This window comes from Pseudochaenichthys georgianus, chromosome 24, assembly GCF_902827115.2.
Source record: "Pseudochaenichthys georgianus chromosome 24, fPseGeo1.2, whole genome shotgun sequence".
NCBI classification, from domain to species: domain Eukaryota; kingdom Metazoa; phylum Chordata; class Actinopteri; order Perciformes; family Channichthyidae; genus Pseudochaenichthys; species Pseudochaenichthys georgianus.
In genome coordinates, this window is record NC_047526.1 from 1,760,501 (window position 1) to 1,786,913 (window position 26,413).

At 43.3% G+C, this 26,413-nt stretch overlaps 1 protein-coding gene across 5 annotated transcripts in view; it reads left to right on the top strand.

Moving 5' to 3' along the window:
- The window catches only part of fynb (FYN proto-oncogene, Src family tyrosine kinase b), an 83,734-nt gene that overhangs the window by 767 nt on the left and 56,554 nt on the right, over positions 1-26,413 (top strand). For 3 of the 5 annotated variants that reach the window (XM_034075695.2, XM_034075692.2, XM_034075694.2), the window contains exon 2: positions 24,623-24,690. The exons of 1 other annotated variant lie outside the window; for it this stretch is intronic. The gene's annotated coding sequence lies outside the window, so the exon portion shown is untranslated. Of the gene's footprint in view, positions 1-2,537; positions 2,605-24,622; positions 24,691-26,413 lie in introns of all 5 variants that reach the window. One more of the 5 variants, XM_071201874.1, reaches the window with a different exon arrangement.

Consider the following 26,413-nt stretch of genomic DNA (forward strand, 5'->3'; position numbering starts at 1 on the left):
CTTCCCACACAGAACAGGGGAAGTGTGTTGGCCTACCTTGATACCAGAGGTGTTGTTTGGGTGTATTTTCTGGACGATGACATAGACGTATATGATATATCCCCTCTGTGTATTCTTCAGGTTAGATACCTGTTCTGAGTAGAGCGGTGCAGTGATGACCCGGGAGTTAGCATCGCAAGGGCTCTTTGAACAAAAAGTTATAGGATTTTGGATTATTGCAGAAAATAATCTCTGTGGTTTAAACAACATTTATGTTACTTACGCATTTTGTTCACTCTGATAATCTCCACGTATTAACACCACTTTATGATTTTTGAATTCAATCTCCAGAAGTAAAAAGCTACCGTTAGGATATGATATTACTTGCTAGCAACCGCTGTTGCGGTATTTCCTGACATATTTTATGTCGTAGAACAATCCTTGAAAATCCCTTCAGAATTTATTTCAGCATATAACCACAAACACATTCAAAAACCGTTAACCTTGAGACGAGGGAACTGCAAAAGGTAACGTGTTAATTCATTCCCGGGCTTTAAGACTAAGTCCTGAACCACTCTTTAGCTTCCTATAATGACAGCCTCCTCAGGACTTGTTTTTTCCTCTTTTCCTTTTGTATTCCGAGTCAATTGCTCTTGGACCTCTATCACCTTTTTAAAACAATAATGGGTATCATGCCTTCATCCCATAAAACCTGATAGAGTCCGAACCAGCTATCCGTTGCACACATTGTGTCGGCAAGAATAGTGTAATTAATCATATCGGAATGCAGATTTGTAATTTACACTGATATATTATTCCTATTTTCAGAACCAAGCTTGCTATGTTTTGAGCAGTGGAAGCAGCTGGCAGAATGCATGTTCCACTTAGTGTTAGAACACAAAGCTGCCTGCTTTATAACCTCCCAAGGATACTGCCTGCAGGTGCATGGAAACATAGAATGTGTAAAGCTTTAGGCTGGATCTGTCCTCAGGTTGCAGGGATGATCTCTTTTGAAAGGTAGTAGTATTTAGACTGAGGTTACGTACTGTAACCCAGCTTCTATGAGTATAGGCGCAGCCCTCTAAGGCTATCCTATTGGGTAATCCCTCTGCACGTGTGCAGCACTGACAGACTTAATCCACGCCCACCTATGACGTGGGCCCCACCTACGGACTCACTTCCGTATAAATAGGAAGTAGTCCCTACAATCTGCTCCCACACAAACAGCTTTTCTTCAGCTATTCACGGAGCCAGTGGGGCCCGAACCTTAGAGGGCTGCGCCTATACTCATAGAAGCTGGGTTACAGTACGTAACCTCAGTTCTATTTCGTATGAGGCTTCGCCCTCTAAGGCTATCGCTATTGGGTTAAGGGCGAAGCAGGATGTAGTCCACGCCCCACTGGTCCGTCCGTTACCAGAAGTACAAAACACACCTACTCAATTAATAAATGGAGCATCACATTCCCAGGGAATATAGCATTTAAAAAATGAATATTCTCCATACGGGAAAGAAGGTAGGCTAAATAGGCTACCTGACGTTTATAAAAAGTAGAGACCAAAGTCCCACTTGTTAAAACGATCAAAGAGGGGGAAAGGGCAGCTCTCTGTGCCGACAGGCAGGAGAGAGGGCACGCAGTTGAGTCCCCGACATTACTCACTCTGACAGGACACTCAGTACTGAGTGTGTCAGAGAGGACTGGGAGACATCCTTCAAAATAAAAGAACAGGGGGAAGACCAAGATGCAGCAGTGCAAATGTCTTCCACTGTCATTCCTCCGTGCAACGCCGTGGAGGAGGAAATTCCTCTGGTGCCGTGCGCTTTGATGTTCTCCGGGGGATCCACCCCAGAGGAGACATACGCCTGTGACACAGCCTCACACATCCCGTGTGACAGGCGCTGTGCCGACAGAGGCTGCCCTATTGAGCGCTCTCTGTAATGCACACACAGACGCTGGGAACTGCGTAAAGCAGCCGTGCGCATGGCCGTATCCACCATTGAGGTCACCGAGGACATTGAGGTCATTGAGGACCTCTGTAATTTTTTTCGAGTTGTGTATATAACTAAACTTGTGAAATAATTGCGCTAAACAGGATTCTTTGTAGTACTTCCATTTACTGACGATGGGGGCGCTGCATAAGTACGTAGCCTCTGTTAAAGCAAACAGAAGAAGACGACATGTATCAAATCAGCAAACCACCGCAGCCCGGACTTGAACCGGAGCAGCGGAGGAGTGATGAGGTATCTAGAGATCTGAGTCCAGCGGGCTGCTTGTGTTCCTGTTCATCAGGACGTCATAGGACCAGCAGATCCTGTGTGAACGCTCTACGTTAGTCAGTGGACGTCCGACAACATGCACACTAACTTATATTGCAGCTATAGGCTATACTTTGGTTTACATTGCGTGAATAAACTAGCTAGAGAGCTAACCTTAATTACATTCATCCAATGTCAGAAGGATTACCTTTTAACAAGCGTTATAATGCTTTTCTTTCATTTCAATTTGAGTAAAAACATTGAAGATATAACATTGTATTGTTTTCTTTTTACACTGACTCAGATATAATGAAAAGACTACGTCAGTCGAAGCTCAGCTTTGGTACGGAAGAGAGAGAGAGGAACTGCAGGTACAGTCACACAAAATAATGTAGGCTTAATAACTCCATCTATCTATCTATCTATCTATATATCTATAACAATAGTCTTCATTTACAATATAGACAATAGGCATACTTTTAAAACAACATACATATATTGCAGTTATGATGTCATAATAACATACAATTGTATAAAACACAATTTGCTTACATCTTTGTTCTCTTTTGAGAATCAAACAAAACAGATTTCAAGTAAAATAATAGTGCAAACAAACCAGTGAAATGAACTAAACGGCTGAATTGCTTTTAATTCACTGGCAGGAGCGACAAGTGAGAAGGAGACAAGTGAGGAGGAGACAAGTGAGGAGGAGCAAACAGTGAACAAGGAGGGAGAGATTGAACAAAGAGAAAGAGTAGAGGACAGAGAGACTAAAGAAGGTGGAAGAGAGGCTGCAGGTTATGGAAAGGAGAGAGACATGGAAAGTGAATGTTGACAATGTGTTGTGATCATGTTAGCCTCTTCTGCAGGTCCAGATCATTAATAGTAACAGTCAACTGATTCTTATGCATCACACTTTCAAAAATGATTTATGTTGCAGCCCACTGACATGGTTTGAAATCAATATATTATCCAATGTGTGACCCCCCACAGGACTTAAAAAGCACCTAACTATACATCATGAAAATCCCAAAAATCACGGGGGGTATCCCCCGAACCCCCCTAACATATTTGGACCTCGGTATTTAGGAAATCCTGGATACGGCCCTGGCCGAGCATGACAGCGCGCGCACGGAACGGAGGAGATGAGATGTGCTTTCCTCCTCTGATGTGTGAGGAGGAGGAGGAAAGAAGCCATCCAAAGGTATCCCTCTCGATCTAAAAGAGCTTGTGACCTTTGGCATAAAAGCCGGGTTAGGGCGCAAAACAGCTGAGCTGCCATCTCCTTGGATCTGGAGACATGACGGAGCCACAGAGAGGGGTCGATGCACAGGCGAATAAACCACCTCTGGAGTCTCCTCACTATGTATCGCGCTCTCATGCGGGCTGAGTTCAATTCCACTCCCAGTTAAAAAGATAACCTGGGAGTAGTGCTGCGTACCGGTACGCCGAACCGGTACTGGACTTGTAAAAAGTTTCGGTTCAAGTCCGGTTAAAACCGGAACGTCAGGAACCGGTACTTGGACTCGCAAAAAAACTAGCACTTACGTATATTCTGGTGTCTGTGGTTATTTAAACATTCCCTGATAAACGTGATTCAGTGTCAATAAATGAGTGCTAATCCCAGTGTGCTCAGTGTACAACATCACATGTCATTTCACCTTCGATTCACGGTTTGAAGACGTAGCATTTCCCCACATGCTAATGCTAACCGGAAGTGAAGAATTTTCAGAATAAAAGTATTAAGTAAATAGTGTGAACTTCCGGATTTTCAGAATAAAACTGATTTAAATTAAATAGTGTATTTAATTCAAAATTACGCCATATCAACATTGATTTTAATTTCTAACAGTATGTATGTACATCACTATGTATGTAGTATGTACTGTATAATGTAAACATTATTATTATATTGAACTTTGTAGTAGTTCACTGTAGTTGCTGTCATAAGTCATTTGTAGACTAAGTGGAAAAAAGTGTTTTTTTTACATTTGTACTTTTTAGAGAAATGTAGACACAAGTTGGAAGGGAGCACAATAAACCTGACGAGTTTGAATTTCAGTTGTTTATGAGTTAATTTCAATTGATAATTAGCTCACAATAAGTTCACTTTAGTTACTCGCACAACTTGACACAAGCCATGGGTTCAGGTCCAGACTTATAAGTCCGGACCTGAACCTGAACCTCTGGACTTGAGTCCGGACCTGAACCTGAATGTGAGTCCAGGTACGCAGCACTACCTGGGAGGGACGAGGACAGCTACAAAAAATACATAAATAATAAAAAAAATTAAAAAATCGATTTTTAAAAATAATATTCGATTATGGAGACTGTAACGAATAATCGAATAATCGCTGGCATCCCTAGCACGTTGGTCCCTCTACTTCAGGGGTGGGGAACCTTTTTCCTCTCAAGGGCCATTTCAATTTTTACAACATCCTCCGAGGGCCGTACAGATTATTGACCTCAAATTCTGCTTAAAAAACTGAAATCACAGCCCATTCATTTGGCCTTTCTTTCATGCTCTGCAAAGAAACAGCAACCTCTTAGTCCAGATATCTCACCATGACTCGCGCATGCACGTGCACGGTTGTGGCATGACCACCAAACAGAAAGATATGGACACAAGATGTGTGCAAATGTATTTAGTTTCCTATCCATGTGAACATGATTTAAGTGGGGGGGGACCTGACCTCCTCTAGGGGGGTCCGGGGCAAGCTCCCCAGGAAGATGTTTTTTAAATATTGAAGTTAAAAGCATCAATCTGGTGCACTTTGAGAGCAACATGAAGAGATCTATGGACACATCTCTCAACACCCATATGAAACAGAACTGGAAGCAGATCTTCTTTTTCTTTATGGATATTTTACAAATCACTCCACTTTTAAACTGTATTCTTCTTTATTAATAACAACTTTTTTTTACTGTCATATAGTATTTTATACCAGTTTTTCATCTATTCTCTTCTTTTTTAATAACTATAATGATCATATAAAGATGTGCCTTTACCTCACTGGTTGTAGAAAAAGCTTCTTATATTCGTTAGCATAGCTAGCTAACCAGATACTAATAACAACAAAGTTATTGACTGTATGATCAGTATGACAGATGAACAGATCGCCACTGGGCTTTCAGCTAAAGACACAGACACGCAGAAACTGCGGCATGTGTACGGCTCCTTATGGGTGCTGACATTTTTGGAGCGGTGTTCTGGTGCTCTCCGTCAGAACTACACCCCCGTAATAAGAGACGTATACCACGTGATGACACGTTAGGCTTGTGTTGTGTTCAAGGACACTGAGCTTGGACAGGAAAAACCAGTACTCGCTTGTTTAATTATTTTTTGCGGTCTAGATTTTTGAGTGTGTTTTATAAATGACCTCGCGGACCGTATACGGCCCGGAGGCCGGAGGTTCCCCACCCCTGCTCTACTTGGTACTATCTGGGCTTGATGTTTTCTGCTTGATGCTAAGGGGCTTGTGTCAGTCTCTGAGTACACTGTACTGACCCAACCACTGTGAACTCTCGAATGAGACGATTTCGACTTGTGACCCCAGATTTCAGGTCCTGACATCCCATATGATTTTATTTTTGAAGCATTTGTATCGGCACGAAGAGCTGAGATTCGAGCAATCTTTTTTTTGGATAGCCTTATGGGCTATACCTGAAAATAATCATTTACAGTAGGGCTGCACGATATTGGAAAAAAATGACATTGTGATTTCCCCCCCCCCCTGCGATATATATTGCGATATGAAAATATAGGAATTGAAGAAAAGACCGTTTTTTTCCCCGCAAACCATCCTTTCTTGAACTGTAATGCTATACAATTGGTATTTTTTTAACTATATTTAACCGGATGAAGGATTTTAGTCACGGACGTCTGGATCTTAAGTTATCAGAGCAACAAGCTGAGCTAGCTCGGTTAGCAGCGCCGAACTGCCTGCCTGGAGAAACACCTGAAACTACTTTACTCAGTGTTTCTACCTTTGATCACCCGGTCCGTGAGCTTTGGAGATGTGATTGTGATCGGTGGTTTGCTGTGCGTGCAGAGCCTGCATGTCACTCACTCAGGTCCCTGACATGAAAGCCGCGCACGTTTTCCTTTGGTAGCAAGCAGCAAAATAATTGTAACATGACGTGTTTGAGTTAATTTGCCTACTTAATCGCTTACTTAAGATTTCTTTTGTTTAATTGTCACGTCCTGCGATATGAATATCACATGCATGCGCATATCGCGGTTATCGTCACGACACGATACATCGTGCAGCCCTAATTTACAGTACATTGCTGTCTTATGACATTTACAGGGAATGTACAGGAGAAATGGAGCAAATGCAGCAGGAGTTCGCTAGATAAATTACTTGAACGATAAATGCATTGTTATTTGTTGTTTCTTAATTCATTCCTAACCTTTGGAAACAGCAGTATTCTTTAGCCAATGGTTACATTTTTGTCAACTGTTTTGTGACAAATCAATAGCTCCGAGACAATAACTTGACACTAAGATGACAATAAGTTTGTATTGAAACTGTTGTATATATCTTTGGCTTTACGGGGGGTCCGCGGGGTCTTAAAATGTATTAAAAGTTGATAAATCAATTTAGTGAAAATGAAGGCTATTAAAAAGTATTAAAGGGCATTTTCCAAGGTTTTACATGTTGTAGCTTGTTTTCAGTAAGTATATGAATGGTCCAGAGAGGTTGTGTTCTACGGTGTGCCTGAATGTAGTCATGGCGTAGGTGTGTCGTGTGATTATGTGGAGTTTATTGATGGCATCCCGTTGGGTTTGACGTCATCTGAACAGGACATCGCACGCGCACTGCTTGATAGCGCGCGAAGGCCCGTTTACTCCGGTTGTTAAACAACATCGTTATGGGGAAATGCAAGTCTGCGTCCAAATGGTTGGAAGATAAGGAGGAAGGACAATCCATACTGTCTGTAGTCAATGTGAGGTAAAGTGTGTCGCCAAGGTAACCGGTTAGAACTCCAAGTGGCGATGAGGTCTTAAAATGTATGGAAAGGGTCTTAAAAAAGGTCTTAAAAAGGTCTTATATTTGACTTCAGGATTCCTGCAGAGACCCTGCTTTAACACTGGGGCTCAGACAAAAACCCACAGAGTATGTCCACTTTGGTGCCAGGAAATCATAATACGGATTTTACAATAATGTCTGCAAATGAAAGTGCCCTTTAATACATCTTTTAATTCAGATAGTTAGAAAATAGATAAATCCATGACAAACAGAATAGTGGTACGATGTAGTTACAAAGTATTTCAAGGAGCACAAGATGTGTGTATCAGTATAACTGACATACATAACAAGTGTACACAAATATACAAATCCACTACCAAACACAATCGTACTATCATGATGCCCAATGTCCTTTTTTTACTTTCATGGTAAAAAATGAACAACAATCGCATTTATGCACCAGGAAAAACTGTACGTGCAGGATTGTGTGTAAACCAAAACATGTTGTGCGCTCTATCCTTTAAACAAGTTAAATAAGTCTGCTTTTGAAACGGTGTTTTCACATAACTGATTAAATGTAGCCCCCACAATGTCTCATCAGTTGAAGTTGGAGAGTGTAGCAATGGATGACATCGTGAGGGCTGGCGGGGTGTCCGCTGGTCGGCTCACAGTCAGCTGCTCCTCCGCTCAGCGTCACGCCTCCACCTCGCAGCGCAGAGACATGTCTCAACAGTGTCTGCCTTTGTGTCCCGCTTCCAGAGGACAGGGAGGACATGTCTCTCTCCTGAGAAACACACTTATTGTTACAGATGAGTAAATGTTGAAGCCCAGATGGATGCAGGCCATGACAGACAGACGAACACGCGAGAGCGGAGCTATATGGAGTGGGAACCGCAGTGCATTCTGGGGCGTCGTGGCCATATGTGAACGATAGCGTCAATACAAAGAGAAGCAATAGCTACAAATGGAGGAGCGTAATAAAAAAAGGGTTAATTGATGAATCTGTCTTACCGATCACTGTCACTGCTGTCGGTCCGCTCTAGTGTTGGGAGTTGGTGTCTACACCTGTCGGCAATATAAACATATGAAATATTCGGGGACCCATGTCAGGTTTACAAACGGGTGGGTACAGGACGCATTCCATTGATGACGTCACACTTCCATTCCCTGTTGATCACATGATCACAAGCGTATCCACATCACTGCTTCTCTTTTACACCCTCATTATAAACCTTTTGGCTTTTTTCACAATCCATCAGCTTTCATTAAAACACCAATAGGAATGTTTGCGCGCCAAGCAGCCTTTGGGTCATTGTTGCTGCGATGTCAAGGGAGGAAATGAGGTGTGAAAGCGACACACGTGCACAGGGCCCATGGAGATGTCATCTTAGGGGTGCTTCTGAGCAGGAGCAACACAGATCCTCTCAGCTGATCAGCCTGCCACGGCTCCTCTGTGTGCTTACAGGCGCGTTAGCTGGTAACGTGCTGGGGCAGTTGCTGGTCGCCAAGTGTGGCTTCATTTCCCCTGAAGAGAATCACAGTCTCTCATTACATCTGGAGTGCAGACCAGGCGTTAGAGCTCCAGCCTGGCTTTCTCTTTTATCCTGCTCTCTATTTTCATTTTTAATCTTCCTCGCTTTTTGCTTAATCTCTCGAATTCCATTCAGCTCTTAGGTCCATTTAGCCTTTATTCAGAAGTTCAGTCGTGCACTCGAGCGCGGTGGCCTGTATTTAAAACCTTACCGCTGAATAAACTGAGAAACTGCCAGCCACGCCCAACCCTTCAGAGGACTCTGCTGCTGAAGCAGAGGGGCAGCGATGGCAAGGTCCTGTAACAGGTTCCCTCCATGTGCCGGTGTGAGGAGGAAAAGGCCGCATGTGGTGTTGGAACCGAACCTACACGCACCATGCCAGACGTTCCTCTGTCAGCACACACTGTGTGGACTGCTAACACTCTTCCAGAGCATGCTGCTGTATTTAAATATGGTTTGTACACATCATGTACAGAGGATCACCTAGTCCAGGGGTGTCCACACTTTTTTTCACTGAGGGCCACTAACTATTAAAAATAAACCCAAGGCCGCAGTTGGCCCCCCTTGGCCGTAGTTTGGACACCCCTGAACCACTCATTATTTGTGTACCTTTTCATTATTGTTTAGCTTATTAAATACCAGAGATAATTCAAATAAACCCAGTCCACAATGAAGTCTTCCCATTGTTTTTTCTGACAAAAGTCCAAATTATATACATGTTTCACTTAAGATCAGAGGAGTGAAATCTGAATGTTTGAAATTGTTGTCGATGGACCAGATTTTCTTGCCAAGCTTAATCTGAGAGAATGAAGATGAAACCTTATGAGGTCCAGTGTCTGCCAAGTTTAGGTGGTGATCAATTAACAAGACAGTTGTTGCCTGGAACATGTGGATAACACAGCCCTTGCTCTGGGACATGGCTGATAGAAGTGTGAATGGTATGCCTTTCAACAGACCACAGTCGCTGGTCGGAGGATTCATTTTAACGGTTAGACTCTGGGAAAAAACGTTTTCTACCGATTCCCAGAACAAATGACCATATCTTCCCTTCTAAAAGGGTTACATTAATAATCTTTTTTCTCAAAGCAAGGTTACACCTGTGAGTTGGATGTAGAAGTGTCAGAATCAATATAGATGTTTTTATTTTAAAGCAAATTCAGATTGAACACAGTAAAAAAATGTAAATGATTGTGTCCGTCCAAAAAAAGAAAAAGTACTTATAGTGAAAACCACCCTTGGATGATGGGATGGTAGACTAAAAGCTTTAGGAATCCAAACTACAACATATAATAAGTACCCTGTATCAAGATTGATGCAAAACAAGTGAAATCTGACCTTTTTAGAGAGATTTAGCAAAAAAAAAACATTTCTGGGGTCATTTGGGTGGATTTGACCTATCTCTCGGCCTCCTTGGTCGATTTTGCTGATTGACATCTCTTTCTAACTGTCAGAGCCAATGGAATCGAGGGGAACTCCCACATACTCCTTATTTGGTAATGTGTGTGTGTTAGACTGACGCATAGCCAAAACCGGAAGCTGCAATAACTCTGGTGGCTACCATTAGCAGCTAACGTTTACTCCAATTTTTACATAAAAATGGAATTATGGATTACAAATAATTTTTTCAAATCCACAGAAACATCATTAACCTATGGATTAAACGATTCAGCCGCTTTTTTTCTCGTTTTAATGCCATTAAACACGTCCTTTGATCAGATTGACAGCTACGTTGAGAGGATCTCCCGTAAAAGCTCCGTAAAGGTACGTGTTGTGGTGTCTGTGTTTGCTTCCCCTGTCAAGAGTTGGGATCGCTCAGTGATGATATATATACCTAAATAATCTGTGGACCCTCAGCTTTAATCGGATATCTTGTATGTACAGCTACGATACGTAATAAGGGTATCTTTATCTTGAGTTCTGTGCCAAAGTGTGTTAGCATTTTTCGCTCAGGGGTCATTTAGATGCTTCTTATGAGACTTGTGTTTTGTTTTGGTAAAAATGGTTTGTATCGTCAGTGCTTTCACTGAGTTGATCTCTTAGCCTGCAACCTAACCTGCTCCGGAGCAGGTTAGCCGCTCAGCAAAAGTTACCATGGAGATCTACCCCGGTAAAAAGAGAACCAGCGTCTTAGGACCGGAAACCCAGAGTTTACCCTGAAGTTACCGCTAAGCGAAACTCTGGCTTCGTAGTACAGGCCTCTGGACATATTGGATAGTTCTCGTTTTTGATAACAAAAAACTAATAAAGCACTCAGCAGATGCAACCTGTTGACATGGCCAGGATCACAAGTAGACATGGTTAAACCAATATTTGTATCTCTCTTGCATAAGACATTTTCCATGACCTTTTCAAATAAAAAGAGACTCAAAGCATCAGGTGTGTCTTTTATATGTCTGCTGTGTGTCTCAATAGAGAGCAGCAGGAATGAAATCCTGGAGACAAAAAAAAAATATTTCCCATACGTAGATATTATCTTTGTTTAATACTACGCTGGTAAACAATTGAAAAAGAAGGCCTTATAAAGAATTACATCATCAAGGCATGTATATTTATCAATATTTAATTCAAGCCTGCATACCAACAGAACTGTAGTGTTATTTGTGCCGAAGCGCACCTATGGCTCGTCAAATCCACTGTTTCAGTAGATGTGAGCATGCTAAAAGGCAGCCTGGTTACTAATGCAAACTGCAAATATTATTCTGCTGAGAGAAACATTTCCCAAAGCAGAGTTCCGATGCACTCTGAGCCGTGTCCTCACAGTGATGGCCTCTCTACGGCTTCATGATAAGGGCTCTATTCAGACTTCTATATTTTAACTTGTACTAATGGAAAATTATTTTTATTTCACAAGAGAGATTTAAATGTATCGTACTTCTACAGATTTCTCCTGTCAAAGTCTGGTAACTACCTGCTAACAGAAAGATTGTTGCAAATGCCAAAGCTTCTACGGGTCGTACATAGAGATCCGATCGAGTGGGCGGGGCCTGTGGGGATCTTCCATTTAAAGTGATGTTTAAAACTCAGTTAATGGGGCCCAGTTAATGGGGCTCATTCACTGGCGCTTCCACAAACAACGACCAACATAATTACAGTATTACATTAAAATTAAGTACATTATTCAACTTTGGATAATAACACGGGAGAAATGAGCGGAATCACTCTCTTTTCCTCTCTCCTGACAGCCTGTCAGTATATCATGCAGCTCACTGATCCAGTGAGTGACCCGACAGTGAATAATAAATATATTTATAACTAATTTAGCTTGTTCCAGAGGTAGATCAGTGTAAGGTCTAACTCTTAGTGTGTGTTTTGCTCCGCTCACCGGTCCGTCACAGCGGGTGGAGCTGCAGGATTTCTGCTACACACGTTTTACTGTCCTTTTCGGACACCTTAAAATACTGCCAGACCGGTGAAACCATTTTGTCAGCTTGTTTTGCCGCGCACAGAGAAAAGTGTCATGTATTTTACGTCATCATTTTACATCATGCGATCGGCTCTCGCGATCATCATTTTTAGAGAGCACCGATCGATCGGTAGAGAGTGAGTATCGGCCGATATCGATCGGCGGCCGATCGATCTGAGCATCCCTAGTTGTCGTACAGACTAAACGTCATCACACCAGACATTAGTCGCCTTTAGCTGCATCATTCGGACCCTCTTTCTCTCCTGAGCGTTACCAGCGGATACGGTATACTTCTATAATCAAAATGGCTGCAATAGGAATAGCGACTCCGGCTTTGGGGCTATAACACGTGACAGATCCGGGTAAAGGCGAGCCCTGTGACGGTGAGGCCCAGCATGCTGCCAGAATGAGAGATCCTCTCCTCAGCATTGTGCAGCTGCATCAGCAGTGCAGAGGCATGACGCAGCTGAGAGAGTTCAGAAAGCACACTGCAGAGGAGACCTCTCCTCAACTCGTCCTTCACTCTCCACTGTCATATGCATATCACGGCAAAGTGCCACTTAGAAATTCATAGAAACCATGAAACAATAGCTACATTCAATTGCAGATTTTTTACCGCCATCATGCAGGCGCAGCACAAGGAGACTTTGTTCGGGTATAATATAGCCTTTGTCCCTCAAACATGACATTAGACACAGCTGGAAGTTAAATATGTATGAAATCTCTCCAGGCCTTTAACAAACGCACAGAAAGCCCTGTAATAATCTAAATACAAACACAGTCAGCCTGCCACCATAGTAAACATATCATTAATAAATAATAAAGCCTATTAAGGTGCATGAAACATTTATGTTTTCATGTTTGGTGTCACACATGGAGGCTTTATGACATCCTGCTGGATCTTTCCTTCCCATATACATTCACATTATTTTTAAATAAATCTCGTTTAAAATTGTGTTACGATGTCTAAATTTACTGATAAGTCACATGTTTCCTGCCTGGCCTTGCCCGTGTATCATTACCCTCTCTCGTCTGGGCGCTATGCACAGCGCCTAGACGAGAGTGCAGCAAGTGCAGCAAGTGCAGCAGAAGCCAACTGTTGCTATCTTTAAACTATGCCGCCAAAACATAATTTCAGCCAATCAGCGTCGTCAAATCTGCGTCAGCGCCCGGTGCAGTCTGTGAGTTGTTTGGACTCGTATCCAAGGAGACAAAACAGGAAGCTGTCATACACTCTGGAAGCTATCATTAGCAGTTAATATGAAAACTCAGTTTTTGACATAAAAATGGAATTATGGATTATCATAAATTTTTTCAAAGTGACAGACACATTGGATTAACCTATGGATTAACCTTCAGCCGCGTTGTTCTCGTTTTTGATCAGAATAACAGCTAAAGGTGAGCATATCTCCGTGTTTTGCTACCAAAAGCTACGTCGTGTGATGTCTGTATTTGCTTCCCCTGTCGCGAGTTCTGATCGCTCAGTGATGATACTTATATTTCTAGAATCTGTGGAATCTCAGCTTGTTAGCTAAGCTTGTTTGTGCATATCCGATAAGTATATCGATTGATTTATACCTCGAGTGCGTTAGCATTTTATCGCTCAGGGCTCATTTAGACGCTTCTTGTGAGACTTGTGTTTTGTTTCGGTAAACATACTTCATATCGTCAGTTAGTTGAGTTTCTTCCCGTTAAATGAGTAGGACACTTGAATAGTTTATTACATTTTAAGAAGCCTTGAGAAACAGTTTCGTGAGAAAAAAAACGGGGGAATAAAGCCCCTTAACAGGTTAAATGGGAATTAAATCATTTTAAGTAATTTGAGTGTTCCCAAAGCCCCGGTGTAACCCCAGTTTGTGTGGGCCTCCTGTACTGTTGCACGGTTTATACTGTAGAAACTATGTCCAGGACAAGGTGTTTGGAAGTTTTGGAAGATTCATAGCTAACCACACTGAAGATTATGGAGGTATTGATCAGTCTTCTCATATTTGTAAGCCTCAATTTGTCCTCCCCCCCCTCTAACATCACCAGAAGTCATCATTTAAGGGGTCTTTTCTCAATTGTTTTTTACCAGGGGAGCATCCCCCCGGACCCCCCTAGTATTGTTTGGTCACCATTTTCACAGCCCCACCTAAAATATTTTCCACCAGCCGCCACTGCAGAGGGGGTCATATGCTGTACACACCAGAGATGGAGTACCGGAGTCGGACTCGAGTGTCGATTTTCGGGACTCGTGACTCGACTCGGACTCGCGCACTGATTGACGCGACTCAGACTTGGACTCGTGAATTCTCTGGCACGATGACTTGGACTCGGACTCGTGAACTATTGTACGATGACTTGGACTCTGACTCGTGAATTTTTCCCCCCACGATGACTCGGACTTGACTTGTACATTGACGCTCCGACTTGGACTCGGACTTGAGCAAGTTTTCTCTGGAGTCTGATGTCCTCTATCCTGGCGTGTGCACCTGCAAGGCGAGTTCAAGTACTGGGCCCCGCTGGTACAGTCTAAAGATGTCTAGAGACACACCCCGCATTGTGCTGTATGCTTTCACACATTCTGCTTCCACATTGGAAAAGAGCAGCACAAAATGCTCGTTATGTGGAAACGATATTGAAGAGAAGTCTCCGCAACACATTACTCTAAGGATCGAGTTCAGACATATAGGCAGGGGTGCACATAACTTTCTCAGTGAGGTACTCAGATGAGTACCTGGAGTCAGTGTTTGGTACTCCAACTTCTGGCTCCACTCAAAGTTATTTGATGAAGCCCTCTGTATCGCGACCATCAATGGGGGGGGGGGGCTGGCTAGTGGAGTACTCCGTGACCACAGCGCGTGACTGTTATGATCAGCTGTTTTAGCGCAGTTCTCCAGTGAAGGGGGGGAGTCTCCCTCCGCAGCCGGTTGGCGTAGTTTTTGCACAATTCTGTTGTACAGACCATGGGCGTTGCCTGGGGTATAATACATTAACCGTACTTTACCTAGAGGACGGCAGAATTGTAATTTCCCGTGTTCAGTGAATGCAACAGAGGCAAGACACCACCAAACCAATCAGAGTTGCATGGAAATAAACTTGTTTTATTGGCTGACACGTACGTACCTCTCCTCTTTGACAGTGTTTACACTTTAAACTGTCAGCCGCGGACGCGGAGTTTCTGAAGATGGACAATAGACATTTTTTTAATAAAAAAGATGGCAATTCTCAAGTGGTGGCTCACACAACAACCCCAGAGCCACCACCTGAGCCAGGTGAACAAGGTATGTAAATGTCAGTAATCTTACAAGTTATGCGAACATGTAAGCAAAGCATAAATTATAGCTACGTTGACATAGTTAGCTTAGCTAAGCATCAACCTAGCACTGAAATATATGGATGTTATGTGACAGTATTTCTGAGAAAAAGTCAGCTGAAATGGTGGCATAGTTGCCACTGTTGTACGTGTCGACAGCATGTTTGAACGTATTTGCAGCAGTACATGTGGCTGTGTGGCCACTGACGTTGCCATAACAACACCTGAATGTAAATGTGCAACCTCTTTTTGTGACAGATTTTTGCATCAAATTATAATTCTTCTGATTGATATTTCCTACTGACAGCTAGTTTCTAAGTGAACATTATGAGATGGACAGCCAGCTAACAAGCTTTTTATACAAATATTTCAGATCAAAGCCAATCCAGTGGGGCTCCTGAAAGGGGGCAAGGGACACTATGCTCCCAAATATTAAGCCTTGACCCCCATCTTAAAATTGATATCATCAACAAATGATCTGCATTGTCGGAGGCCTTTTTTCCTCATTATCATGTCAAATTGTACAGCTTTCCTTAGTGTTGAATGCAGAAAGATGACTATATTAGAGTATTAAGTGAAAATGACTATATTAAAGTGTGAAGTGAATATATTAAGTGAATTACTCAAACTGCATTTGTATAGGAATGATTCTGTCCTATTGGCAGATAACTACTCTTAACAGTGATTATCTACAAGAGGTTTCCAATGTACATGTAACTATTTTCAATTGGTTAGTATTACATTTTGTGACAGTGTGGTGACACTCATTTTAATGAAGACAAATTTGTGTATCTTGAAATTCATTTATTTGACAGAGCTGGAAACTGATTGACTTACATACTTGTTTGTGTTTACCTACACAGTCATCACAGATGAGCCAAACAGAGTAGAGGATGAAGAAAGGAAAACAGGAGAAAGGGACACACGAGAAGGAGATACAACAGACAAGAACGACAATGGAGACAACAATGAACAGGAACACCAGAACAGACAAGAGTCAACGGGTAACATGACTGATTTAGGGACTGCAGATACAGGGCCAAGGCAAGTGAGACATCACTGCTTTCCATCCAGCATGTTTGGCCAGCAAAAGAGATCATTTCAACCGCAAACAGCAAGAGATGAGGGAAGCAGCAAGTGATGAGGGAAGCAGCAAGTGATGAGGGAAGCAACAAGTGATGAGGGAAACAGCAAGTGATGAGGGAAGCAACAAGTGATGAGGGAAACGGCAAGAGATGAGGGAAGCAGCAAGTGATGAGGGAAGCAGCAAGTGATGAGGGATTATTAATTCCTCCTTCCATCCCTTTTTTCTGTTTAATCTGATTACTAACAACTTCTAATAATTTGACATAGTTTATGATTTAATTGGAAAATGAAGTGTTTTTAAATAATAAACCCGTTTCTGATTCTGATTCTTTGATTTTTTTTTATACATATGGGTGTTAAGAGATGTATATCTCTTGATGTTGCTTTCAAAGTGCACAAGATTGATGCTTTTAACTTCAATATTTAAAAAAAATCTTCCTGGGGGACCCCAGAGGAGGTGAGTTCCCCCCAAAATAGCACTTTATCTCTGCTTATGTAACTCCGGTGTAGTGTCCCCTCGGCAACAGATCACTCAGAGCTGGTGATTACTTTCCTGCATTTCAATGGACAGCTTATAAAAAGGACATGTAACCTGCATTGCTTAAGAGATCCTCACATGCTATCTCTTTTACAAAATAAGTGTCCAGTCAACAACAAAACATCAGTGATCGTATAGTGATAGTATATTTTTCACAAGCAATGTGAAACATTAAACTTATACAAACTGGTGTACAAAACTCACATACCTGCGTTGATCTCCTGGAGTGTCTCTACTCTTTCTTCTCCACATCTCTTGTCCACCATCAGAGATTGCAAACATTTCAGAAAGAGCTAGAGGTAGGGGACAAACAACTTGTTCGCTGGGCATGTCAACAACCTCCCTGCTTTGATCAAGACTTTGGGGAGCCTTTCAGCCCCTCTAGCAAAGGGACTGGAAAGCAAGCTTTGAACATGCAGTACCATCTACATGCTGTCATGTTCCAGACACTGCTCTCAACCACTCAGGGCCTGCACAAATACCTGCAGAAAGAAACACTTGACTTGGTGCAGGCAGTAGATTACAAGACAGCAGTTGAGAACACACTGAAAAGTTACCGAAGTAACGAGAAAGCACATGAGGTCTATGACAAGACCAATGCCCTGTGCAATGATCTTGATATTCCTGAAACTGTGACACAGAGGAAGAAGCGTAGAAACATGGAAGACTTTGTAGTCAAGGCATCATGTGGAGCAATGTGAAACATTAAACATAAATAAACTGGTGTACAAAACTCACATACCTGCATTTCAATGGACAGCATAAAAGGTCACGTGAGCTGGGTTCTGTTGGAGAAATAGCACCATGCTGCTCACATTAGCTTATTAGCTCAGATTAGCTATTGATGATCACGTTGATAAATCAAATAAAACAAATAGCCCATCACACAAAAAAACATGTTGCTGTGACTGTGAGCATTAAACAATTAATATTAAACTAAACTAACACAACAGTACATTATTGTCCTAATAAAATAAAAACATACATTTTGTCCACCGACATAATACAGGCACCTTACCCTCAACAGATCCTCATGTGCTATGAGAATCTCCCACAATCCATTGCCGAAACAAAGCTAATGCAGGCACACGTTTGTGACACCAGATGGCGCAATTGTGTATCTGCGTGTGGGGAGTCTTGCAGTAGAACATTTGACTGTAGCGCCGCCACTGTGGGCTAAGCCCCGAATGTTTCCAGGTCCAGGCGACGCCCCTGGTACAGTCCGACGTTAACAGCAGCCCTGTCTGTGCATATGGAGACCGACTCTGTCGTCCGGTGATCTAACCGCCTTCTGGAAAAGCTTCACACGTACGTCGGTACACAAATGAGCTTTGTGACACAAGAGACGGTACGCATTTCGGATTGTTGGCGCGCATGCGTACCTGCGTACCAGTTATGTGCACCCCTGCATATAGGCTGTGTTGAACACTATCATCAGAGTAACGTGATCTAATCAATAAATGAAGATTCAGCTGGTAACACGAAAGCACAGTATGGCTACTTAACATGCAGAATGACGTCATTTTGCATGTTAAGTAGCCATACTGTGCTTTCTGGGGCTTAATCTTTATCGGTAAAAGTTCCTTCAAAATAAGAGTCCCGATCTTATTACTATCAAAATGAAAGTGCAAAACTAAAACTTTACCATAGGAAAATATTGGCATACAAATATAATCACTTCTCTAAAAGGTAACTCATTTTAAATGTAGTTAGACATATTAAAGGTCATTTAAAATAATAATAATATTAATATTAATAATAAGCTTTATATTTGTATAGCACCTCTTTCAAGAATTGTAGCCAAACTGGCTTCACAGCAGTTCAACAAACAGATTAGTATAACATGACAGGATAAAAGTAATGTAGAGGAGCAGCTACATTTCAACACATATATCCACGAAGATGAATACATGAAGACTTGTGACTCTGACTTGACTTGGACTCTTCTTAGGTGACTCAGACATGGACTCGGACTCGAGCACTCCTTGGGTGACTCGGACTTGGACTCGGAGACAGGTAATGATGACTCGGACACTCCTTGGGTAACTTGGACTCGAACACAGGTAATGATGACTCGGACTCGACTCGGATACTCCTTGGGTGACTTGGACTTGGACTCGGACACAGGTAATGATGACTCGGACTCGACTCGGACACTCCTTGGGTAACTTGGACTTGGACTCGAACACAGGTAATGATGACTCGGACTCGACTCGGACACTCCTTGGGTGACTTGGACTTGGACACGGACTCGAACACAGGTAATGATGACTCGGACTCGACTCGGACACTCCTTGGGTGACTTGGACTTGGACTCGGACTCGAACACAGGTAATGATGACTCGGACTCGACTTGGACACTCCTTGGGTGACTTGGACTTGGACTCGGACTCGAACACAGGTAATGATGACTCGGACTCGACTTGGACACTCCTTGGGTGACTCAGACTTGGACTCGGACTCGATTACGACTCTCCCTTGGTGACTCGGACTTGGACTCGAAGAGTGGTGACTCGAGATTGACTTGGACTCGTGAATTGGTGACTTGACTACAACACTGGTACACACTGACTAATGTGTAATATGCAGTGGCGGCTGGTGGAAAATATTTTTGGTGGGGCTATGGAAATAGGGACCAAACCATACTAGGGCGGTCCGGGGGGGATCCTCCCCCGGAAGACATTTTTGAGAAATGACCCCTTAAATTATGACTTCTAGTGATGTTAGGGGGTGGGGACAAATTGAGGCTTAAAAATATGAGATAATCCATAATCTTCAGTGTGGTTAGCTATGAATCTTCCAAAACTGTGCAACAGTACAGTAGGCCCACACAAACTGCAGAACACTGGTACTTTGGGAACACTCAAATGATTTAATTCCCATTTAAAATCAGGAGGGTGAGGAAGATGAAAACTGAACAAGAATCGACAACTGCACCCCTCTGTAAAATACAGGTCCAGCCCACACATATGCTCCATGGTGCTACAGGCATTGCCCTTACAACTACAATAAGCATGTAAATGTTAATCTACAGCTCCGGCAATCCACTAGCGTATCCACCTGCAGACGCAGCCATCCTCGAGAACTACTGTGGCGTCACCTTGGATACGAGTCCAAACAACTCACAGACACACAGGGCGCTGACAGGGCGCCCTTTGAGCATCAGATCGGATGACGCTGATTGGCTGAAATTATGTTTCGGCGGCATAGTTTACAGATAGCAAGTTGGCTGCTGCTGCTCTGGCTGAGGGCTCCTTTCTACCGCCCGGACGAGAGAGGGTAATGATACACGCTGCGGCCAGCCAGGAAACATGTGACTTATCAGTAACTTTAGACATCGTACACAATTTTAAACGAGATTTTATTGTAGATTATACATTTTACTGATACCAACTATATCATATTTACCTTGTTCATTAAAAATAAAAATATATATATTTATTTTGAATTTTTAATGACAATCAAACGTGGGAAGAGGGGGGCGGCGCCCCTAGCGCCCCTATGGGCGGCCGCCCCTGGTAATATGTGACATTGGGCTGAATAAAAGAAAAGTGTAATTTAAAGGTAGGGTATTCAAAAAGTGGTCCCCCCAGTGTCAATGACACCTTTTTACATGATGATAAATACAAATAATGCAGTGTAAAGAGCCATCAACAGTAACAGCAGATTGAATCAGCCTCTCCTTCAGGGTGTCCCTTAGATGATCCGATGCCTGGAGCAGCAGAGGGTGGGGGGGGGGGGAATTTTATCCTCACCTCTCTAACCAGCCAGGGCTCCTGGGGCTGTAATATTGTGGTTAAATTAGTGTTTTAGCATGTCATATCTTAACCATGAACCATGAACATGACAATGTTTCAGGCATCTGAATAGTGTTACCCCTGCTGAACCCCCCGCTGTCTGCAGGGTTGGACTGAATACATGTAACGGCTCCGGCCTGGAGCTGTGAGCTTTGCAAATACAGCAAATGCTAAATATTGAAAAGGCAAAGTGCCCTACTTACCCCAGAGAGGGGCCTTAAATGAACCAGAATTGCGGGCTAAGGGCAATATTGTGTTAAACTGAACAAGGCGTGGTGTGTCTGAGCGCCCCTTGCCTTGGGTTCATATCCCAGCCTGGCTCTGCCGAGGCCCCCAATGCTATGGCTTTGTCAAAAGGTGGGAATGCAGTGAGGGATTGTGCATCGCCGACAAAATTCTGCGGATATGTCGGACTCATCTTCTATCAGGAGGTCCCTTAACCCTTTCATATTTTTTATTCCAAGTTCATACATTTTATCAGGTTCTCTTTTTTCTTTGTAAATGTATAGTTTAATCTAGAGCCGGGACTCGATTAAAAAAATTAATCTAATTAATTAGAGGCTTTGTAATTAATTAATCGAAATTAATCGCATTTTTAATCAAATATACATATTTGACCTGAGAACAGTGAGAAGCAATTTTCACATGGATGTGACTCCAAGTGGTCTACAGTCGAGCCCAATCCAGTGAGCCAGGGAGTTGGTTATTCTCTCAGACGTGGACCTACTTATCCTGGCCCTGAAACCAGTCATCTGGTTGAGTGTGGGTTGGGTCAGGGTGTGGTTCCTTGCACTCGGAGTCGGGCTAACGTCCACGCTAGCTGCTACATGCTTTGCATTTAGGTGATACTTTAGGCTTGATGTGCTGCGGTGATATGCACATTCTTTTTTGCATAATTTGCACAGAACCGTGCTCTTATCAACGCTTCCATCTGTCCGTTTTTTAAAACAAAATGTCCCATCCACGGGGCCGACCAAAGCGGTCTCATCAGCTTGTTCGTTCATGTTTGACTATTGTTCACCGTGGTTTGTTGTTGTTTGAAGTCCCATGCTGAAGTCATGAACGTTAGTTGGTGCTCCAGTATAATCGGTACGCCTGAAACTCATCCAGTGAGAAACGTTCCGCTGTGCGATTAAAATGCGTTAATTTTTGTGTAATTAATTAATCTTAATTAACGCGTTAAAGTCCCGGCCCTAATCATTTGCTCAAGAATAGTATTTCTCCTTGCAAAATTCACCACACTATGCAGTTTCTCCCGTTTTGTGTTGACATGTGTTTTCTAGTGTAGAATAGTGGACTTATCTACAGCTTCATTTTGTTGTCGACTCTGTGTTGTAAAAGAATGATCTAAAATCCTCAACTTATTGGAAACAAATAGTTGAAAGCCTTTAGTGTCTCCATAGGAAGCAGTGCGAAGTCAGATACATCTCCTCAAGTTATATCAGCCTTGACTGAACTGTGTGAATGTTAGGCGTCAGAAAGAAGCCATCTGACAGACCTCTGCAGCCCGCTGCTCTTCTCTGCTGCTATAATCACTCAATTAACTGTAATGTAAAGTAATGGGTCATTTGCGTCTTTGACAGGAAGAAGAATGGCTGGATTAAAAAAGACAATATGTTTGCTGCATTGACTTTGAGTGGTAGTGACTCACTGAAGGGGTAATAGAAATTGAAATAAAAAGAAACACAAAGCCTGACTTTTGTCTGCATTAACTCTGGCTGTGCGGGACAGGATGTGCAGTGTTTGACTTCCTGTCTTGTGTGTTGGCGGCTCAGCAGCCCGTGGAGCTCCCCGTCACCACTTCCTCCGCAGCCTCAGTGCCACTATGTTTTATTAGAGGGGGCTGCTGTTGGAAACAGAGAGTCAGCCGTCCCTCCAGGGCCAGGGGCTCCTCAACTTCACAGCAATGCCTGCTGGAAGCCCGTCGCCATGGCTGCATGGGGCGACAGAGAGCGAGTAGAGGGAGCAGGCCACAGAGTGGACGCAGACATGTGCAGCAGCCAAATGGCAATGTTCTGCTGCTAAAGAAGAATGAAATCACAGGTTTCACTCGCACTGAGGTCAGCTCCAGTCTTTCAACTTGGCAGCCTCACTGTTCTGCTCAGATCCCAAAATACACAGGCTGTAAGCTGCCAGTAAAAAGCAGTGCTGTTCCTGGTTTAAGTAATACTGGATATCATCACACTGAAGTAAAGGTTGTTTTAACTTTCCAAAGTGCTGAATAATTGTGTGTGTGTACACAGGAGTAACATTCAGAAATGTGACGGCTCAGACTTATCTGGGAAGTGTGAGAGCCGATCTCTCCTTATGCTGTTGTCCTCGTTACCTTGCTTCATTTCCTTTCTCGTGTCCTCTGCCTCTTCTTCTTTTTTGTCTTGTTTATTCCAATATTTTTTATAGATACAGAAAAGCCAAAATAGTAACACTTTGTGTCTGCAGGGCCTCCGTGATTGTGTGTCTGCGTTTTTCTAGAAGACATTTGCTGTTACAGTTAATAACCATTGACTTTAAGAATACTCGAATACAAGAATACACAATAATGTATATTAGGTTGTAGATGTGTTGATCTTGTGATTTTAAAATCAGTTCAATTTGATCAACGAAACCATATTGTGTCTGTTGGCCTCATTCAAACCAATAACTGGAAATGAGGATGTTGCTGCACGTACACAAACCATGCGCTGCTGCAGCTGCCGCTGCCGCCGCCGCTGCTGCTGCCGCTGCCGCTGCCGCCGCCGCTGCCGCCGCCGCCGCCGCCGCCGCCGCCGCCGCCGCTGCCGCCGCCGCCGCTGCTGCTGCCGCCGCCGCTGCTGCCGCCGCCGCTGCTGCTGCTGCTGCACACCACACCATTGCATCACAGTGAGACGCACTCTGAGCTGCAGCAGTCAGTGAAGCTGCACAGACAGATTCAATTAGATTAGTGGGGCTGAGCTCTAAAGTCAAATCAGCAACTAATGCGTTCCAACATATTTGGCAGCGGTGACAGCGTGTCCTTTGTAAATAAAGGGCAGTTCGGAGGCGCGCCATGCAGTTAACCCCGGCCACCCCCCCGCCACACAATGACTCAATTGTGACATTCTGCTGTCAGTCACAGAGCTGCTGGCAGCAGCAGGGGTTACCGCACTCATTCTGCAGAGACACCTTTTTCTCAAGACTTTTTCTTAGTGGATATATGAAGGTCTACCTATAACTACGCTGGAAAGACGGACTGTTGTACACGAACTGTTCTACATTCATTTGACAGCTGCCTTTGTTTTGCAGCTCGGACACATTTCAGTCTGTGTGCACGTAAAGCACACAATGTGCGTATAACAACAATGATTGCATGAAATATGAAGATGATTTGTTTAAGTCCTTTACCGTATGGCAATAAGAAAACGTACTACTACTTGTGATGCCCCAACAAACCTGCAGTGGAGTAAAAGGGCCCATCACGCAGGCTTTGATTCAAGCTGGCGGCAACCTGATGTGTACTTTTTGAAATATTAGAGACACAAAGACATGTGTCTGCGTCAGTCGGGAGAGATGAGAAGTGTTAGGGGTCATTCTTTCCACAGTACAACGTGTGTTTGTCAGTCTCCATGTTTTCACCGTGTTATGGGCGTACAAGAAGTGTTCCCCGTTTTGTTCTCACAAATAATTATATTTATTACATTTCTAAGACCTATTTTCCCAAGAAGTGTGAATGACGACTGGCTCATGCACTCGATCTTGAAGTTGATTGAATGGGAAGATGAATAATGAAGCACCTCTGTGTCCCTGCAGGCCTCTGTTCTGGCGGCACACAAAGCAATGAGGAGGAAATAGAAATCCTGATACGCTGAGAACCCGAGGTACGGCTCTCCCTCACACACGCACCCCGACACGTTATGCATCATGCTGGAAGTGCATGGGCGTCACTAGGATAGAGGAGCACAGACACGTTATGCATCATGCTGGAAGTGCATGGGCGTCACTAGGATAGAGGAGCACAGACACGTTATGCATCATGCTGGAAGTGCATGGGCGTCACTAGGATAGAGGAGCACAGACACGTTATGCATCATGCTGGAAGTGCATGGGCGTCACTAGGATAGAGGAGCACAGACACGTTATGCATCATGCTGGAAGTGCATGGGCGTCACTAGGATAGAGGAGCACAGACACGTTATGCATCATGCTGGAAGTGCATGGGCGTCACTAGGATAGAGGAGCACAGACACGTTATGCATCATGCTGGAAGTGCATGGGCGTCACTAGGATAGAGGAGCACAGACACGTTATGCATCATGCTCCCCCAGCTGGAAATGTTTGCTTCTAAAAGCATTCTGAGAATGTTACCATTCAATGGTCTAGGAATGTTTTCAGCGGGAAGTTTTCTTTTGGTTCCCAGAACGTTCTTCTGAAAGGTGGGATAACGTTCTCTAAAAACATTCTTAAAGTATTCGGTGATAACTTTCTTAAGATGTTTGAGCGCATTGAGACAATGAATAGGACGTATACAAACGAATATGCACGCCAATATTCACTCACATGCACCTAGTCACACTAAGGTATGTCGGCCCTCAGTATTCATAATATCGTGTGTAAAGTATCAGAAATAATCACACTTGTTTCTGACTATAAAGGCTGTGTCTCGTAGGTTCTAACTGTTGGATGAGCATCTGGCCTCAATAACGTCCTCTGAGTGTTGCAGTTCAAACGTTATGTCTTAGTTAACCTTAAACCTTATAGGAACATTATTTGAAATAATAAACATCCTCAAAAGGTTCTTTGAACATCAGAGGAACGTTTCCTTTAAAACATTATTAGAACCTGGAGGTAACGTTAGCCAAAGTTCCCTGCTAGCTGGGCTGCTACAACAACGTCATGTAACCACTGGCAGCAGATGGACAACATGCTGAAGGACTTCCCTTGTCTGAAGTGCATGGGCGTCACGAGGATAGAGGAGCACAGACACACTAAACCACTCGAGGCTGCTGCTCTCACACACACCTGGTGCCTCAGCATGGGCCGTGCTTCCTACATGTATTCCCTCATCAAATGAAACTCTTGCAGGGTTTGAAATAACTTATGTAAGTGTACCACGTGATTCTAAGTGCACAGGTGCATGTAAATCAGAGCTGCCAACGCTCATGCATTCAGGATAAGACTCGTGGTTTTGTTTTATTTAACAATATTCATAAATAAATACTAGTCACACTAGTCGCCCACCAATATAGATTAAAAGCGGTTTAAAATCACATCGGGATCAAGGATATCACAAGACATTCACAGGACTGATAATTGATACATTTCACCTGCCACACATCTCGCTTTTCTCAAATGGGATTTGAATGTGTGTGCGTTCGTGCTGTCATGGTAACAGTACTTTCAGCCGCAAAAAGGTAAGGTCCCTGCAGGGGTTAATGTGAGGTCAGCCAGTTCACTGTGAAGCCTTGCCACGATGTGATTTCCCATGCCCCCCCATCACTATTGTCCTTCTCTTATCCATACATATTGCAGCAGATGACATTTGATTGCTAATGCAGTGTGAGCGGGATGGCACTGATATCACATAACTCACTCTGGTCTTTT